This window comes from Mustelus asterias, chromosome 1 (genome assembly GCF_964213995.1).
Source record: "Mustelus asterias chromosome 1, sMusAst1.hap1.1, whole genome shotgun sequence".
Taxonomy (NCBI): Eukaryota; Metazoa; Chordata; class Chondrichthyes; order Carcharhiniformes; family Triakidae; genus Mustelus; species Mustelus asterias.
In genome coordinates this window covers 154,612,702-154,629,376 of record NC_135801.1, presented here as the reverse complement: position 1 = coordinate 154,629,376, position 16,675 = coordinate 154,612,702, and positions in this window count along the sequence as shown.

Sequence of the window (16,675 nt, the reverse complement as noted above, 5' to 3'; positions counted from 1 at the left end):
TTGCCAGGTGGAGACCAGGAACTGAATCATAGAATCATCGACCTCCTACAGTGCAAGGAGGCCATTCGGCCCATCAAGCTTGCACCGACAACAATCATACCCATGATGACTATTCTTATAGTCCCATGTAGTTACCCTGCTAATTCCCCTGACACTAAGGGAGAATTTAGCATGGCCAATCAACCTACCTGCACATTTTTGAGTATGGGATGAAACCGGAACACCCAGAGGAAACCCACACAGACACGGGGAGAACGTGCAAACTCCACACAGTCACCTAAGGCTGAAAACGAATCCGGGTCCCTGGCACTGTGAGGCAGCAATGCTAACCACTGTGCCACCATGCCACCTGGCAGGAAGAAGAAGACCAAACGTTGTCAGGTCCAAGGCCACAATGAAAAGGTTAACCCTTCCTGCCCCAGAATCCTCTACCACACCTCCCCTCCCCTCTAGAAAGTGATACCCTCGCAAGATAGTCTTGTGATCCGATCCTGTCACCTACTTTGTGCGGTGGGGGGGGGAGCTCTGCAGTGCTCCATTCTACAAAGCCTGCGGTTGATTCTGGTTGAGAAGTTGCCTGGTGGAATTTCCATGATGACTACTCATTAAAATAGACCTGTCCCCATTTCTCCAATAACTGGTGAATTTCCAACTCACTTTTCTCTCACCTTCTGTCCGAAATCCTCCGGAGTTAAAATCAATGCAATATAGAACTAGATGTGGACTGAGTGTTGTTCCTCACACAGGGAGTTTACAAAGGAAATACTCCAAGCAATAAGTATTGGAAATGTTTCGCAGAGTCTGATTGGCACTGGAAGGGAAATGCACTGATTCCCGTCTTGCAGTTCCAGAGACTCTGGCACGCACTATGCTGAGAGAATAGTACCTTCTCCCTTACCATTTTAGTTTAGAACTCCTCCTGCTTTTTTTGTTTTACACCCAGGAGACTAATCAAACTTAGTCTGCTCCTTCTCATCCATCCCCCACCTCCATCAATGTGTAAGGTGTATAAAATTCTTCTCTGTCTTCATCTGAAATATGTTAGGATTGAAACTATCTGTAAGGTTGTGAATAAACTGTGTTGTAAGATGTATTGGAAAGAAAACACACATCAGATTGTGGCTGGTCAGTTTGTATAATTTGAATTCAGAATTTAGAGTGTAACAAGCTCTAATTATTCTCCCTTCACCACAAGCTATTAGGAGTTCACTGTGAACCACTTAGTAATTATTGCATTCCATAATAATTTAGCCTTCCTACCCACATGGAAATGTAGCTGACCAGAGTTTAATATTTCTGCACAGCAATTGTTAAGTTTATTTTATTAGTGTCACAAGTAGGCTTACATTAACACTGCAATGAAGTTACTGTGAAAATCCCTCAGTTGCCACACTCCGCCACCTGTTCCGGTACACTGAGGGAGAGTTCAGCATGGTTAATACGCCTAACCAACATGTCTTTCAGACTGTGGGAGGAAACCGGAGCACCCGGAGACACAAGGAGAAAGTGCAGGCTCCGCATAGATAGTGACCCAAACCAGGAATTGAACGCAGGTCTCTGGCGCTGTGAGGCAGCAGTGCTAACCACTGTGCCACCATGAAAGTTGGGATGGGGAATAGAATGTTTGTAAGGATAATTGGCAGGAAAACAATGGCACATCCCAAGTTCCAACATGCTGTCTGTTTATTAATAGTTCATTAATTGGTCCCTGTCCCTCTTTCTATTTTTCTGCCATTTTCACACTTCAGATATGGGTATTTTATATGTTCTGGGCACTCCTTGGGATCAGATGTTTTCCTTGCTGCTGTTTACACCACTGGAACCACTATAGGATGTACAGTACTGCCTGCTCTATTGCTGATTGCCTATTTTGAGCTGTGCTCGGGTAGAACGCTTACTCATGTTTCCCAGGTAAACATTTAGACTCTACACTTGGCTTGCTTCTCCGTTTATTAATCCTTTTCTCCTGAGTCTTCTTTAAAGAGCAGGGAATTTGCTTCCATTTTTGAACAGACAGTAAGTGACTGTGAGCAATGAGTAATCTCCTGTCCTCTCCGCCTGTGGTCTAAGGATTTGTAACTAATTGATGAAAGCCAGCCGGAGGCAGCTGATAAACTCTTGAGAATTCTCATATTTGTTTGTAAAATTAGTAGAAATGTTTTGTTTAACGTTTAGCCGTAATGCTATTTGGTATTATTTCCTAATGTGCTTAATTTCATTTGCGTGCATGTTGCTATTATAGCAATAAATTGAAAACATTTCATTTCCACAAACACTTGAGGTATTTTGGTTAAGAGTATTTGGGCCCCAAATTATAATGAAATGCAAAATTTCTAGTTGTGTTATCTCCCTGGTGGGAGTAAGTTAATATTAAATAGGTAAACACATTTGATGCACCTTTATAGAATTATGCTTGGAGCCTCTGAAAACAGCAGAGATGTAGTTATTAATATTTGTACCATTACTCATACAGAATAATGAAGTCGATTTCGACCACCTTCGAAATAGATAACTGTTCCTACCCTAACAATAGTGACCATTTAATTCACATTGGCGAGACCACACTTAGATTGTTAGATAGTCTTTCATCATTGTACTTAGAGAAGAAACACATTAAACATTGGAAAATATTCAATGAAAAGCAACAAGGGTGGCACAAGTACATAAATACAAGTACATAAATACACCATGCGAGAAAACGAAGGCGAGGAATTCTCCATCCCACCCTCAGCAGGTTTGGTGGCAGGCAGGAACGGAGAATCTAGTGGGAACCAAAATGTCGGAAACCCATCAGCATGAAACCAGTCTGGAGTTAATGTTGGGTCGGTTATCCCGCTGCCTGGTGGCGTGTATGCATTTAATGAATACTCATTCGCTGCTTGCCAAAATCTCCCCGTGCCTTCAAATCTTGCCGGTGGGAAATTACATTGACTTGAAACCTGTTGAAAAATGTGTGGATTTCACAAGCTCGACCTCAGTTCCCTTATAACTTTGAGGTGAGTGTAACAAGCATAGCCTACCTTCTGTAGCGCAGCGCTGTGCTGCTCTTGTTTGCTTGCCGCCACACTGCTGGGGCAGAACAGTTGGTGCCCTCCAGCTCCATGCCAACGTTGTCTGTAAGGACAGCACTGTGCTTCAGTACTCCCAGTACCTCCACTTCAGACATTGACCAGTATTGTCTGACACCATTGCTGGTGTGGATACCACTGTGCTGCAAGACTCCTGCACCTTCCACTTTGACTGACTCAAAATTCAACCGGGGGTGGATTGCAATGTGAGGTTGGGGCAGACAAAGACAAGGGGTGCAATGGGAAAGGAAAACACAGCAAGGACGGGACAATGCAAACACAAGGGGGGAGATGGGGAAAGAAGACTGTGCAAGGGCAGGGGGCAGTGCAAACACAAGAGGGGTGACGGGGGAAGAAGACTGTGCAAGGGCAGGGGGCAGTGCAAACACAAGAGGGGTGACGGGGAAAGAAGACTGTGCAAGGGCAGCGGGCAGAGCAAACACAAGGGGACAATCTGGAGGAAAGTGCAAGGGTGGAGCAAAGGACAAAGACAAAAGGAGCAATAGGGAAGGAAGACAGTACAAGGACAGGGATGGGAGGGAAAATGCAAGGGGGGGTAATGGATAAAAGAAGGCTGTGCAAGCGCTAAGGGCAAGGGGGCATGATGAAAGGCAAAGGGGCAAGGTGGTGGAGGTGGATGATAAACAATGGAAGTCAGAGGGAAGACAAGGGTGGAAAGCTGGAGCTTGACATAACACTGAGAAACAATGTGTCAAACGGATATCACACTATTTACTGGAAGGAACCGCATGTAGACACTGGAATGGGGTGGGGCATGGGGGGATGGCATTGCTCTTGTGGCATGTAAGGGATAGTTCACACAAAGACTCAGAAGTTGGGGTTGTGTGGTTTGGGAGAGCCACTTTTGTCCTAAGTTCTCACTGCATTGGGGAAACATGTGAAGATTACTGTTTTTGTCCAGGGGTTTGCAGAAGTGAGTTACAGAGTGTGGACTCTACTGTATCGAAATGGAAAGGAGTCACAAATGACAGGCAATCGAAAGCCAATAGTTTCATTCAGTGCTGTTAAAGGGAAAGACAAAATTCACTAGCTTCACACCAAATTTGCCACATTGACAGAGTATATGGCAGAAATGTAGCCTGCGTGAATGCAGGCAATAGTGAAGGGGACACAGTTGGATCATATCCGACATCCCATCAGTCACAGGTTCACAATAAAGCTATCCATTGGGTTTAATTGGTTGTCCAAAATAGAATAAATGCCATTCATCACTGGCCGAATAGTTTCCACTCATTGACCACGAGCAACTGAAAGGTCATCGATGTGCCACTTCAAAGAATGGAGCACAGAGCTACTTTGCTTTAATCATCTGATTCACACTCAGGTGTGTGCGAGTGTCTCATGGGTAAGGCTGCATCAGGCATAATGGAATAAGGTGGCTAAAACAACTCACTCTGACATTTCCCAAAGGTTTCTAAGACACAGCTTCTCTTTCGGCACCCTGAAATCATTGTTGCTTTCGATGTTTCATTTCAGCAAGAAGGCAAAAGGACTAATGAAGCCAAGGCTTGGTGCAACATTTCTCAGAGTTCTCAGTCACTGGAGGAGATAAAGGAGGGAGAGTATTCAATGAGCACAGCTCCAGCAGGAGGTACCACCTAGGCCACATGGTCAGTGGAGCCAGACTATGAATGGGGGGTGGGGGGGGGGGGGGGTGGAGGGGGAGGGTGGTGAAGAGGAGTGACCCTGACAGAAGCGACTTGCCAGGCTGAGAGTTTATCGTCCAAGAGTATCCTACTAGATGAGTGAGAGGTATGCCAGGCATAACTGTGCCTGTCCCGAGACCTCATACATCACATATGTCTCATTCTTCATGAAGATCTAACACCACATGGGTTTGGAGATTTTTGCCTGAAGGTGATGGCAATTCTCAATTTATTTGCCTTTGGATCTTTCCAGGGATCAACAGGGCTCCTGTGCAGCATCTCTTCTTCTGCAACCGATCCTTGTATAAAAGAGTCATTGATCCCCTTTACAGGAAGGTCCATCATTATGTCAGGTCTGCTCTGGACGAAGATAGCCAAGTTCAAATATTCACCAGCTTCACTGCCATCTCAGGTTCCCCATGAGTAGAGCATGCAATAAACTTCATGGGCTCCATGCCAGCAATCCCTAATGCTTGTTAACCACAAGGGCTGCCATCCCGTCAATGTGCAACTAGTGCATGACCATGGCAAGCATGTCCTGTACCCTAGGAGTTGCCATGACAGCTACATCCTCAGTCACTCCCAGATGCCTGAGTATTTTTAAAGGGGCCAGTATATCTGCAGAGATGGCTATTGGGGGATACTGGCTACCCTCTGAAACCCTGACTGATAACTCAGGTGCATTGCCCTCACAGTCATGCTGAGGGGAGGTACCATGCTGCTCACAGTTCTACACCCTCCCTTATAGAGCAGACCGTTGGACTTTTGAAGATGGGTTTCAGATGCCCTGACTGCTCAGCTGGCTCTCTGCAATACACTCCAGAGAAGGTTTCTCACATAATCACAATGTATTGTGTCCCCCACAATATGACTATGCAAAGTGGTGAGCCCTTGCCAGAGGATGAACTGAAGGAGGATGAGAGCTTATTGCAAGATGAAGATTTGGAGTTCCACGGGGCTATTGAAGGACAATTGAGCACATTGATGCCATGGAGGAAGGAAGGCGCGGAGATATGCACATGATAATTTAATTGCTGAAGGATCCAGGAAAAGTAAAGTTAAATAATGTCAAATGGCCTCATCTCCCCAAGCCCTCAAAGCCATTCGCTGTCATCTCAGGGGATGACCAAATAATTGCTGAGCGAACGAGTCCTGCATTCATACTGGCACATTCTAACCTCATGACTTACTGGGACATGATCTCAGCTTTGGTCAGGAATGCCCCGTGAATGCGCTAACTTTGTGAATTTAAACCCCACTGAGGAAAAACAACGATGCGACACAACAAATTCACAACATCTTCAGTTGACCAGAACAATCACATACACGTAAAATGGTTTCACCAAAGTTCAAGGTATTTACAGTGATAACACAACTCAGAAGCAAAAGCGAGATCAACATTTTTAAATTTTCCACTATGCCGCAGCAGAGGTGGAGGCAGCCTGCTGACTGTTACACCCTGTTGCCTGTGATGACCTTGGCAGTTGTCCCGTGGTGCCCATTTCCTTAGTTAGCCACAAATGATTCATCCTTCTTAGAGTCTTTTTCACTGAGCAATATCTTGCGATGGTACTGTGCCTTTAAAGATATATATTTTTAATCATGTTCTCTGCAGTTATAAGCCGGCACCGAGCTGCTGCTTGGATGCCCTTTTATTGCTGCTTAAATTGTTTAAATGGGGTTTTGTTTTTTTAATCTTGGCCGAATGTCCTTCCTGGGAGTTTACGACCTTTAGAAGTGTTGTGGGAAGATTGATCGGCAGGTCAGGTGGGACAGATTTGTTTCCCTCTCCCAAGAGTTCAGTTTTGGTTGCTGGCTGTTTTTTTAGTTGGAAGTTGTGTGGACGCAGACTGACAACAGTGTTTCTGTGACTCTCCCTGGTATTGGAAATTTATGATGTGGAGGTGCCAGTGTTGGACTGGGGTGGGCAGAGTCGGAAGTCTCACAACACCAGGTTAAAGTCCAACAGGTTTATTTGGAATTTGAATGCTCACCTGAGGAAGGAGCAGTGCTCCGAAAGTGAGTTATTCCAAATAAACCTGTTGGACTTTAATCTAGTGTTGTGAGACTTCTTATTGGAAATTTAGTTCTTGGTGGCTGGCTAACTAATAACTAGAGTGTCTATGCCTCTTGAAGTGGTTTGCTGAGAAAAACTAGAGGCCAACAGTGGCTCTGTCTCTACTTTGAGGTCTGCTAGAAGTTACAGGGTTGGGAAGTCAGAGTTTCAATTCTTTATCCAAAGGACTAATTCACAGAAGGTGTTGCAGAGCTTGAAAAATCCAGCATCACGTGAGCATTCTTGTTTTCTGTGTTAAACCTGGGAAAGGAGCATTGTTTATAAGGAGCTTTGCTGTATTGGAATAATGCATTTAATTGAGGTTTATACAATATCATGTCTTTTTTTGTTTGTAATTAGTAAAAACTATTGCTCATATTCTTTCTACGTATGAACCGTATTCTGAAATAAACTTTGTTTGGTAAAAGCTCCCTAGTGGGTCATTTGAATCATACCTGAAGTGAAACATCTCATGCTTACCCTAGCCAAATTCAAAGTGCAAAGCTTATGGTCTAGGCTGACTTTATAAAAATGTTGGAGCTTGTGACCTAGATTATAACAATCTTTGCTGAGAGTTATTAATTATCTCCTCAAATGTCTGTCATGGCATCTCTACTTTCTTATCTTATCTTTTGAGCTAGGTTCTCAGTTCACTTTAGCGAACTCTGCTATCATACTGATAATTACCTTTATTTATGTTTGAAATTCTAGTCTTGGACCTATAGGGGCAGCACGGTGGCACAGTGGTTCACAGTGCCAGGGACCCAGGTTCAATTCCAGGCTTGGGTCATTGTCTGTGTGGAGTTTGCATGTTCTCCCCGTGCCTGCGTGGGTTTCCTCTGGGTGCTCCGGTTTCCTCCCACAATCTGAAAATGTGCTGGTTAGGTGCATTGCCAAACTAAATTCTCCCTCAGTGTACCTGAACAGGCACCGGAGTGTGGCGACCAGGGGATTTTCACAGTAACTTCATTGCAGTGTTAATGTCAGCCTTGCGACTAATAAATAAACTAACTTTATATTTTTCACCCGTCAACTGAAAGCAAAATTCTATTCTAGGCAACAAACGTTCTCCCGATTCGAGTCATTAATGATGACCTTATATTCATGGCCCCTAGTTCTGGTGTCTAGAACTGAAAACATCTTGTGCACATATACCCTGTCAAACCCATTCAAAACATTAAAGACTTCAATCAGATTATCCCATTAGTATCCTCTTTTCTAGAGAAAAGAGTCCTGATCTGCTCAATCTTTCCTGATAGGTACAAACTCTCAATTCTGGTATTACCTTTGAAAATTCTCTTTGAACCTTCTTCACTGCCTCTAGATCCTTTCAATAATAGGAGGCTGGAACTGTTCACAGTACTCCACGTGTGGTTGAAAGTGTGATCTAACCAAAGTTCCACATACGCTTAACATCGTTTTTCTGCTTTCCAATTCTATATGGTTGCAAAATAAGAAAATAAGAGCAAATTAAGCAATAGGTTGAAATTCACAGCTATCATTTATGAATAGGCTTCTACCTAGTGTTGTGAATTTTAGTGATGGAGCATTCAGAAGTTGAATTAACACATTTTCCTAATGTTGCTCAGAGGAGTTTATGGTTTCAGCATCAAAGCAAAGGCAGGTGAAAACAGTCTGAGTGAATAAAGTTGAACTGAGGTAAATGAGCGAAACATTTGTTTATTTTTCATAAGTTCTCACACCCTCATGAGGAGATAATTGAATTGAGCTGTATTTACAAAGCATGCCCATAAAGGTTTTAGGGGAACTCAAATATTAGAAATTTGCAGACAACTCCCCAACAGCAAAATTAAGGTACGACAAAAGGATTAGCAAAACAATTAAGGTTAAAAAAAGGCAAACAACAAAGGAGGAATTTAAGCATAATGTATTCTTGGGTACAGTTATATTAAGGTGAAGGAGTGAAGGGGTTGGATTACACATGTTAAATGAACTCAACTGTGTCTGCAGATTTTGCTGAAAAAATCATGACATTTAAGCAGGAAGAAATATAGTAATGTTTTACATTTTTGCAATGCAGCTATGACTCTGCGATTCCACTGTGTGGTGCTGTCAATGTTTTGTGTTGTTGATTGCATTATACTCAATTTCATGTTACCAGTGAAACCGTGTCAATATTTTTGCCACAATAGGAGAATTCACACAAAAAGAGCTTATGGAAATAATTTAGGACACTGGTTCTCAAAGGATGGCCGCTGCTTATAAGGCAAGAACATGGTGGATGTTGAGAAAATGAATTACACCAATCTTTGCCATGAATCAGCACAATAAGCTGCAAAAGGAATTGCACTGCTTCAAGTTCTCAGGTGGAACATAGGAACAGGAGTAAGCTAATCGGCCTCTTGAGACTCTCCCACCATTCAGTTGGATCATGGCTGATTGGCTGCTCAACTTCATTTACCTACCTTGCTCCGTAATCCCTTAGGTAGCCTTATCTGACAAAAATCAATTAATTTTGATTTTGAAAATTTCAATTGGCTCACCATCTGGGGAGCAAGTTTGAAATTTTCATTACTCTTTTCATGAAAATTCTGGCGCCAGCTTGGAGGGCCAAAGGGCCTGTTCCTGTGCTATACTGTTCTTTGTTCTTTGAAAAGGGGATTCCTGATTTTACTCTTAAATGGCTTACAGCACTATTTTTAAGAACTTGTCATCTTGTTCTGGATTTCCCACCAGCAGAAACAGTTTCTTTGCATCTACCTTGTCAAATCTCGACCATTTTAAACTCATCAATTTAGATCACCCACAAATAAAAGCCACATTTATACAAACTGCACGTATAATGTAATCCTTTAACCCCTGGTTAAAACAGGAAGCATTGGAAATGCTCAGCATGTCTGGCAGCATCTGTAGAGAGACAAACAGAATTCACGTTTAGAGTTGAATATGACTCTTGGTTGATCTGTGCTAGATCTGTGCTACACTACCAAGAACAAAGAACAAAGAACAGTACAGCACAGGAAATGCCCGTGGCATTCGGCCTCTGATATTCGGGTAAGCGTTCTCCAAGGCGGCCTTCGCGACACACGACAGCGCAGAGTGGCTGAGCAGAAACTGATAGCCAAGTTCCGCACACACGAGGACGGCCTCAACCGGGATATTGGGTTCATGTCACACTATTTGTAACTCCCACAGTTGCGTGGACCTGCAGAGTTTCACTGGCTGTCTTGTCTGGAGACAATACACATCTTTTTAGCCTGTCTTGATGCTCTCTCCACTCCCATTATTTTGTTTCTTAAAGACTTGATTAGTTGTAAGTATTCGCATTCCAACCATTATTCATGTAAATTGAGTCTGTGTCTTTATAAGCTCTGTTTGTGAACAGAATTCCCACTCACCTGAAGAAGGGGCTTAGAGCTTCGAAAGCTTGTGTGGCTTTTGCTACCAAATAAACCTGTTGGACTTTAACCTGGTGTTGTTAAACTTCTTACTGTGTTTACCCCAGTCCAACGCCGGCATCTCCACATCATGGAAATGCAAACACAGAGAAAGATAAAAATCCAGCTCAAATGGATTATAAATGATTTACTAAGACACTGTATAGATGTTACAGACATGGGAGAGATGGTCAGATAGCTCCTCCTATTTTGGCCTCCTGACTGACAGTAGATATGTGCCTTTTTTTAAAAGAGAAATAGTGTTTAACTCTTTGAATGCGGTGACTCTAAAAAAAACTGACAAAATACAGGTTTCCTCGTAAGTTTTTAACAAAGAACAAATGTTTATTTCTCAGCAGCCAAATGTACTTGCAACAGTACCCACTCACCAATGCATGCAGACACATACACCCAGAAGAAAGGAGATTACAAAAGTATGCACTTAGATTTACAAAAAGTCCAGAAATGCACTGATATATTTAAGTCTTTTGAGATGAAAACTTGAAACGTTTCAGGCTTGATGATTCCCTTTAGGTTCACTGAAGAAATGGAGGTTGAAATAGAGGTTGTCATAGGGCGGCACGGTAGCACAGTGGTTAGCACTGCTGCTTCACAGCTCCAGGGACCTGGGTTCGATTCCCGGCTTGGGTCACTGTCTGTGTGGAGTTTGCACATTCTCCTCGTGTCTGCGTGGGTTTCCTCCGGGTGCTCCGGTTTCCTCCCACAGTCCAAAGATGCGCGGGTTAGGTTGATTGGCCAGGTTCAAAATTTCCCCTTAAAGTCCTGAGATATGTAGGTTAGAGGGATTAGTGGGTAAATATGTGGGGGTAGGGCCTGGGTGGGATTGTGGTCGGTGCAGACTCGATGGGCCAAATGGCCTCCTTCTGCACTGTAGGGTTTCTTCTTCTATGAAAGTTTCTGGCAATGAATTCATGGTGACTTACTACTTGCAGCAGTAGGTTTCTGGTTTTGTTCCAGTCAAAGTGCAGTCAAGCCCCTGTAGCGAAGATCTGGGTTCGTTCTTCAAATCAGTAGGTAAAAATCTAGGCCCCGTTCTCTGCCTGTTGGTGGATTCTGGGCGGGGCCTGACCAGACAAGTAAGCTAACTTTCAGCCTTGTGCATTTTCATGTATATTCATCGACAAGAATTTGACCACTCCAATTTGTTACAAGGCAGATTGTCCATTCCACGTGTTATTTTTAAACACAAACTGTCCATTTTCCATAAACCCATGGGTATAACTGTGTGAGGGTAACATTAGACATTTATTGTACAATGCACAAAGAGCAGAATTTGTCCAATTTATGACAAAGTGCATGCTAGGGATAGGAGCATGGAATGCTTCACGCTGCTGAGGCTGGCAGAAAAATGTGCCAAATCTTCTAGCCCCAGGTGCATTAATTATACAGCTGGGTGTTTCAAGCTGTATTCAGTGAGAGTAGGCCTGGATGGCATGCAGTTCACATCATGCCTGGGTACCATACTGAAACATGTCCAACATCACTGACTCACTATTGAGGAGAGAAGACGGGCCTCTTGAAAATGAAGATAGATCTCCAAGAACATTTTGAAGCTGGAAGATGGACCCTGGCCAGGACCCCAAATCTGGAAGGTCCACCTGTAAACATATACCTGACCCACTGCTGCGGTGTTCCAGGATTGCGGCCAGCTTCCATCCTGAACTCTGAAGGCAGTCCAAGGCATTGTTCAAATGAATCCTGACATCTGCACACCACATTGATCCAAAAATGTTTTACATCAGCGTGTTTTCCCACCAGCATTGCGGAGAACCTGGCGTGGAGGTGGAGGTTCGGGCCTTCCATTAACAAGATGCAGGTGAGGTTTTCGCCAGCCTCTGATGCGTGTTCTAACCAGCCAAGGTGGACATCAGTGGAGGATCCTGCTGTAAATTCACATTGGCGTGAAACCGATTTCTGGGCCTCCCGCCATATTCTCCGCCCAGATCCCACCATAGAACCCACCAGCTGAGGCTTGAGAGAATTCTGCCCAAAGTTTACTGAGCAGTTGGAGGCTGGCCCAGAAGATTCAAAACAGGATAATTCCCTTGCTGTGCTACCTCAGCAAATGTGCACCTTCAATAATTTTGTTCATAGGCTCAGCCCAAGGTAGCCAAATGGCGTAAGAATAGATTCTGTTCCTTCCAAGGCCTGGAACTTTGCCAAGGTGGCCAGCAGTCATGCAGTGTGTAGATGATTGGAGCTGATTGGTTCCAGCTTGGGAATGGTGCTGTGTAATTCTCTTGGTGTGAGGGTCAATTGGAAACCCATAGCTATGCAGGCAGTCTAAAGAACTGGACGTAAGTTGGATCAATGGTGTAAGATTTGCAATTTTCCATTTCCCTAGCACCACCCTCGTAACTAAAGAAGATTGGAATGTTATGGCCAGTGCCTCCACAATGCCCATCATTGCTTCCCCCAGTATTTTTGAATGCATCTGATCCAGTCCTTGTGATTTAGAAACTTTAAGTACAGCCAACCTATGTAAAACCTCTTTATCATTTTCTTTAGTCCATCCGGTATTTTTACCTCTTTTACCAGGACTCGATGTGGTATTTCCTCCCTGGTATGGACAGATGCAAAGTAATTATTTAGTGCCTCGACTATGCCCTCCACATTCATGTACAATTCCTCTTTTTGATTGTTAATCAGCTCCATACCCCCGTTGACCACTGTCTTTCAGCAGAATACTTTTGGATTTATTTTTGGTGGCACGGTGGCACAGTGGTTAGCACTGCTGCCTCACAGCACCAGGGACTTGAGTTCGATTCCCGGCTTGAGTCACTGTCTGTGTGGAATCTGCACGTTCTCCCCGTGTCTGTGTGGGTTTCCTCTGGGTGCTCCGGTTTCCTCCCACAGTCTGAAAGACATGCTGGTTAGATGCATTGACCTGAACAGGCGCCGGAGTGTGGCGACTAGGGGAATTTCACAGTAACTTCATTGCAGTGTTAATGTAATCCTTACTTGTGACTAATAAATAAACTTTGCTTTTTACTTTACTTTTGCGTTGGCTGCTGGTCTCTTTTCATACTCTCTTTTCTGCTCTTATTACTTGTTTCATCCTCCCTTTCAACTTTTTCTTTCAGCTTGGTTCTCACTTTTATCATCAACCTGACATCTGCGATGCGCACCTTTTCCTGCTTTATCTCACTCCCTCCTTTTATTGTCATCCAGGAAGCTCTGGCTCTCTTTGACCTGCCCTTTATCCCTCATGGGAATGTACCTCAACAGTACCAGGCTACCTCCTCTCCAAATCTTGTAACTGATTGCAGTGATTGCATAAGCTGCGGTTGTATTTGAGTCTCACCTCACAATATTTGAAATCTTGCCCCAAATTAATTCTGACTGTCTCAGAAGTCTAACTTGATTAGCTGTACTTACAATGGGTTTCTGACAAGAAAAAATAAAAAGAGGAAGAACATAGGTCAAAAAAAAACATGACCAAATAAAATAGGATGTATAATTAGACGATGTAGAATTAGAAATTAGATATTATCAGCTATGATCTCTAATAAATTCATTTTAACTTTTAGATCTTCTTCTAATATACCAACCTGGATTACAAGGGCCTAACTAGTGGGACAAAAGAAGTAACAGAAATATTTTTGCTGGGGCTCAGATTGGTTGAGAACTGCTGACTTACGATTTCATTTACTGTCAGAAAATGCAGTGTGCATATTAGAATTTGAGGGTGAAAAATGGAAATTGTTTTTGACATTCATTTTTTTCACAGTACAAACACTGGAAGGGTTTAAAACATAGCTGCGCCTGTCAGAAAGAGAAGAAAATCCAAAATGACTGAAGGCATCCTGTTTTTATAACACTAATGACTCAGGAGAAGAGGACATTCCTAAAGGATCTATAGACATTAAATCAGTTTCATAGACTGGTCGGGAACTCAGTGCTACCATTGATTTTGATTTAACAAGCAGATGCTGTGTGATCATTCCAAGGAAGTAAAAGAGAATTTGGAGTATAATGCCTTCAGGAGTAATGTGTTGCCAGTGCAGATGCCAGGGAACGTAACCATAGACTCTCGTTGTCATGAGTGTATTTCTAATCCCTACTGATGCTACTGCAGGCATCAGACAGTCAGTAATGTCAAATTCTATTGTTCAGATTAGTGTTACAATGCTTAGCCAAACTTCCACAGAAGCAAATAAAAATTGAAAAGAATTCTTTACTGTTGCTGGACTTCAGAGTGTATCGGAGCCATTAAATGTTTACTTACATTCAGTTATTGATTGTTTTCTATTTGCCATTCTGAAAAAGCTTCACTCAGTGACATTGTTTGCAGAGAACAGAAAGTGTTTCCAGATGACATGCAATGACTGGAATATAACAGGAAAAATACGTGTCACTCACTAACTCATAGTGCAGCTTCCTCACCTCCCCTGAATCATCACTAGGTAAAGGGTTTATGAGTGGATTTTTGTCTGATGACTGCATGCTTGACATGTAATGATGTTTGTTGAGGCCCATGCGAACCAACATGTGTACATACCGACATACACATTTGGAACAGCATCAGGAGATCTGGCCCCTCGAGCCTACTCAGCCATTTGACCTGATTTATTATTAGATTGTTTATTAGTCACAAGTAAGGCTTACACTGCAATGAAGTTACTGTGAAATTCCCCTCGTTGCCATAATCCAGTGCCTGTTCGGGTCAATGCACCTAACCAGTACATCTTTCAGAATGTGGGAGGAAACCCACGCAGACATGGGGAGAAGTGCAAACTCCACACAGACAGTGACCCAAGCCAGGAATCGAATCCAGGTCCCTGGTGTTGTGAGGCAGCAGTGCTAACCACTGTGCCACCCTGCCATGATCTGATTATGGCCTCAACCCTACTTGCTTGACCCTATACCCTTCAACCCCCTTGTTTATTTTTTGTTCATTCACAGGACATGGGGATCGCTGGCTGGGCCAGCATTTATTGCCCATCCTTCATTGCCTTTGTTCAGAGGGCAGTTGAGAGCCAACCACATTGCTGTGGCTCTGGAGTCACATGTAGGCCAGACCGGGTAAGGATGGCGGATTTCCTTCCCTAAAAGATATTAGTGAACCAGATGAGGTTTTCCGACAATCGACAAAGGCTTCATAGTCATCAGTAGATTGTTAATTCCCGATATTTTTTATTGAATTCGAATTCCGCCATCTGCCGTGGCGGGATTCAAACCCAGGTCCCCAGTATATTAGCTGAGTTTCTAGATTAATAGTTCAGTGATAATACCACAAGGCCATCGCCTCCCCATGTTAGTCAAGAATCCATATAAAATGGCCTTGAATAGTTTCAGTAACCCTGTCTCCTTTGTTGTCAGGGGAAGAGAATTCCATCAGTTCATCCCCTCTTAAACAGGAGACTCCTTGGCCGCAATTCTCCCATCCCGCTGCACTAATTTTTTAGCACAGTGGGCCGGGAGAATTGTGCATTGGCCGATTCGCGGGGTCCCCGTGAGCGTTCGTTGGAGGGGGAACAGCACTGCGGGGGTCCCGAGCTGGCCAGCGATTGAGCTGGCCTGCAAACGGGAGGCTGACAGTGCAGGGCCACTGGGCACGCACAGAGGCCCACTGGTTGCAGCCTTCTGGGTGGGAATAAGCCCTGCCCACTGAAATCTAACGATATTCATGCTGGTGGCCTCTGCATTGCACAGAGGGTGGGAGATTCTAGTGTGAACTCCCACTGAAAAAAACAGCACAAATTACTCCAGTTTTCCTGTGAATTCAACACTCAGAAGATTTTTGGCCATTATTTTTAAACAATGTCCTTTAGTTCTGGTCTCTCCCACAGAGTTAGAGATCCTTTCAGCATCCACCCTCATGAACTTATATGTTTCAATAAGATCACCTCTCACTCTTCCAAACTCCAATGAATGCAGACCCAGCCAGTCCAATCTTTTCTCATATGCTAACCCCTCCATCCAAGGAATCAGTCAAGTGAACCTTCTCCGAACTGCTTCTAATTTGATAATAACGTTCCTCAAAACTGTGCACAGTTCTCTACATGTGGGACGGGATTTTACGGCCTTGCTCGGGCGAGACCGGAAATTCTCGTTGGAGGTCAACGGAGATTTCCATTGTCGAACCCTCACCCATGCCGATTCTGTGGCAGGCGAGGTGGTAGAATTCCAGCTGTGGTCTCACCAATACCCTGTATAACTGTAACAAAATTCCTCTACTTTTATATTTGACTTCCCTTGCAATGAAGGTTCCCCGTTGTCCATGATGCATGTTACTGCCTCAAAGAGCTCTAATAAATTAATCAACCATGATTTCCCTTTCACAAACCCATGTTGACTCTGCTTAACTGCATTGGGATTTTCTAAGTGGCTTTAGAAAACTGACTTATGATAGCTTCCAGCAATTTCCTATTACAGATGTCAGGCTATCAGGCCTGTAGATTCCTGCTTTCCATCACCATCTTTTTTTGAAAAGAGAAGTCACATTCGTTTTTTCCAAATCTG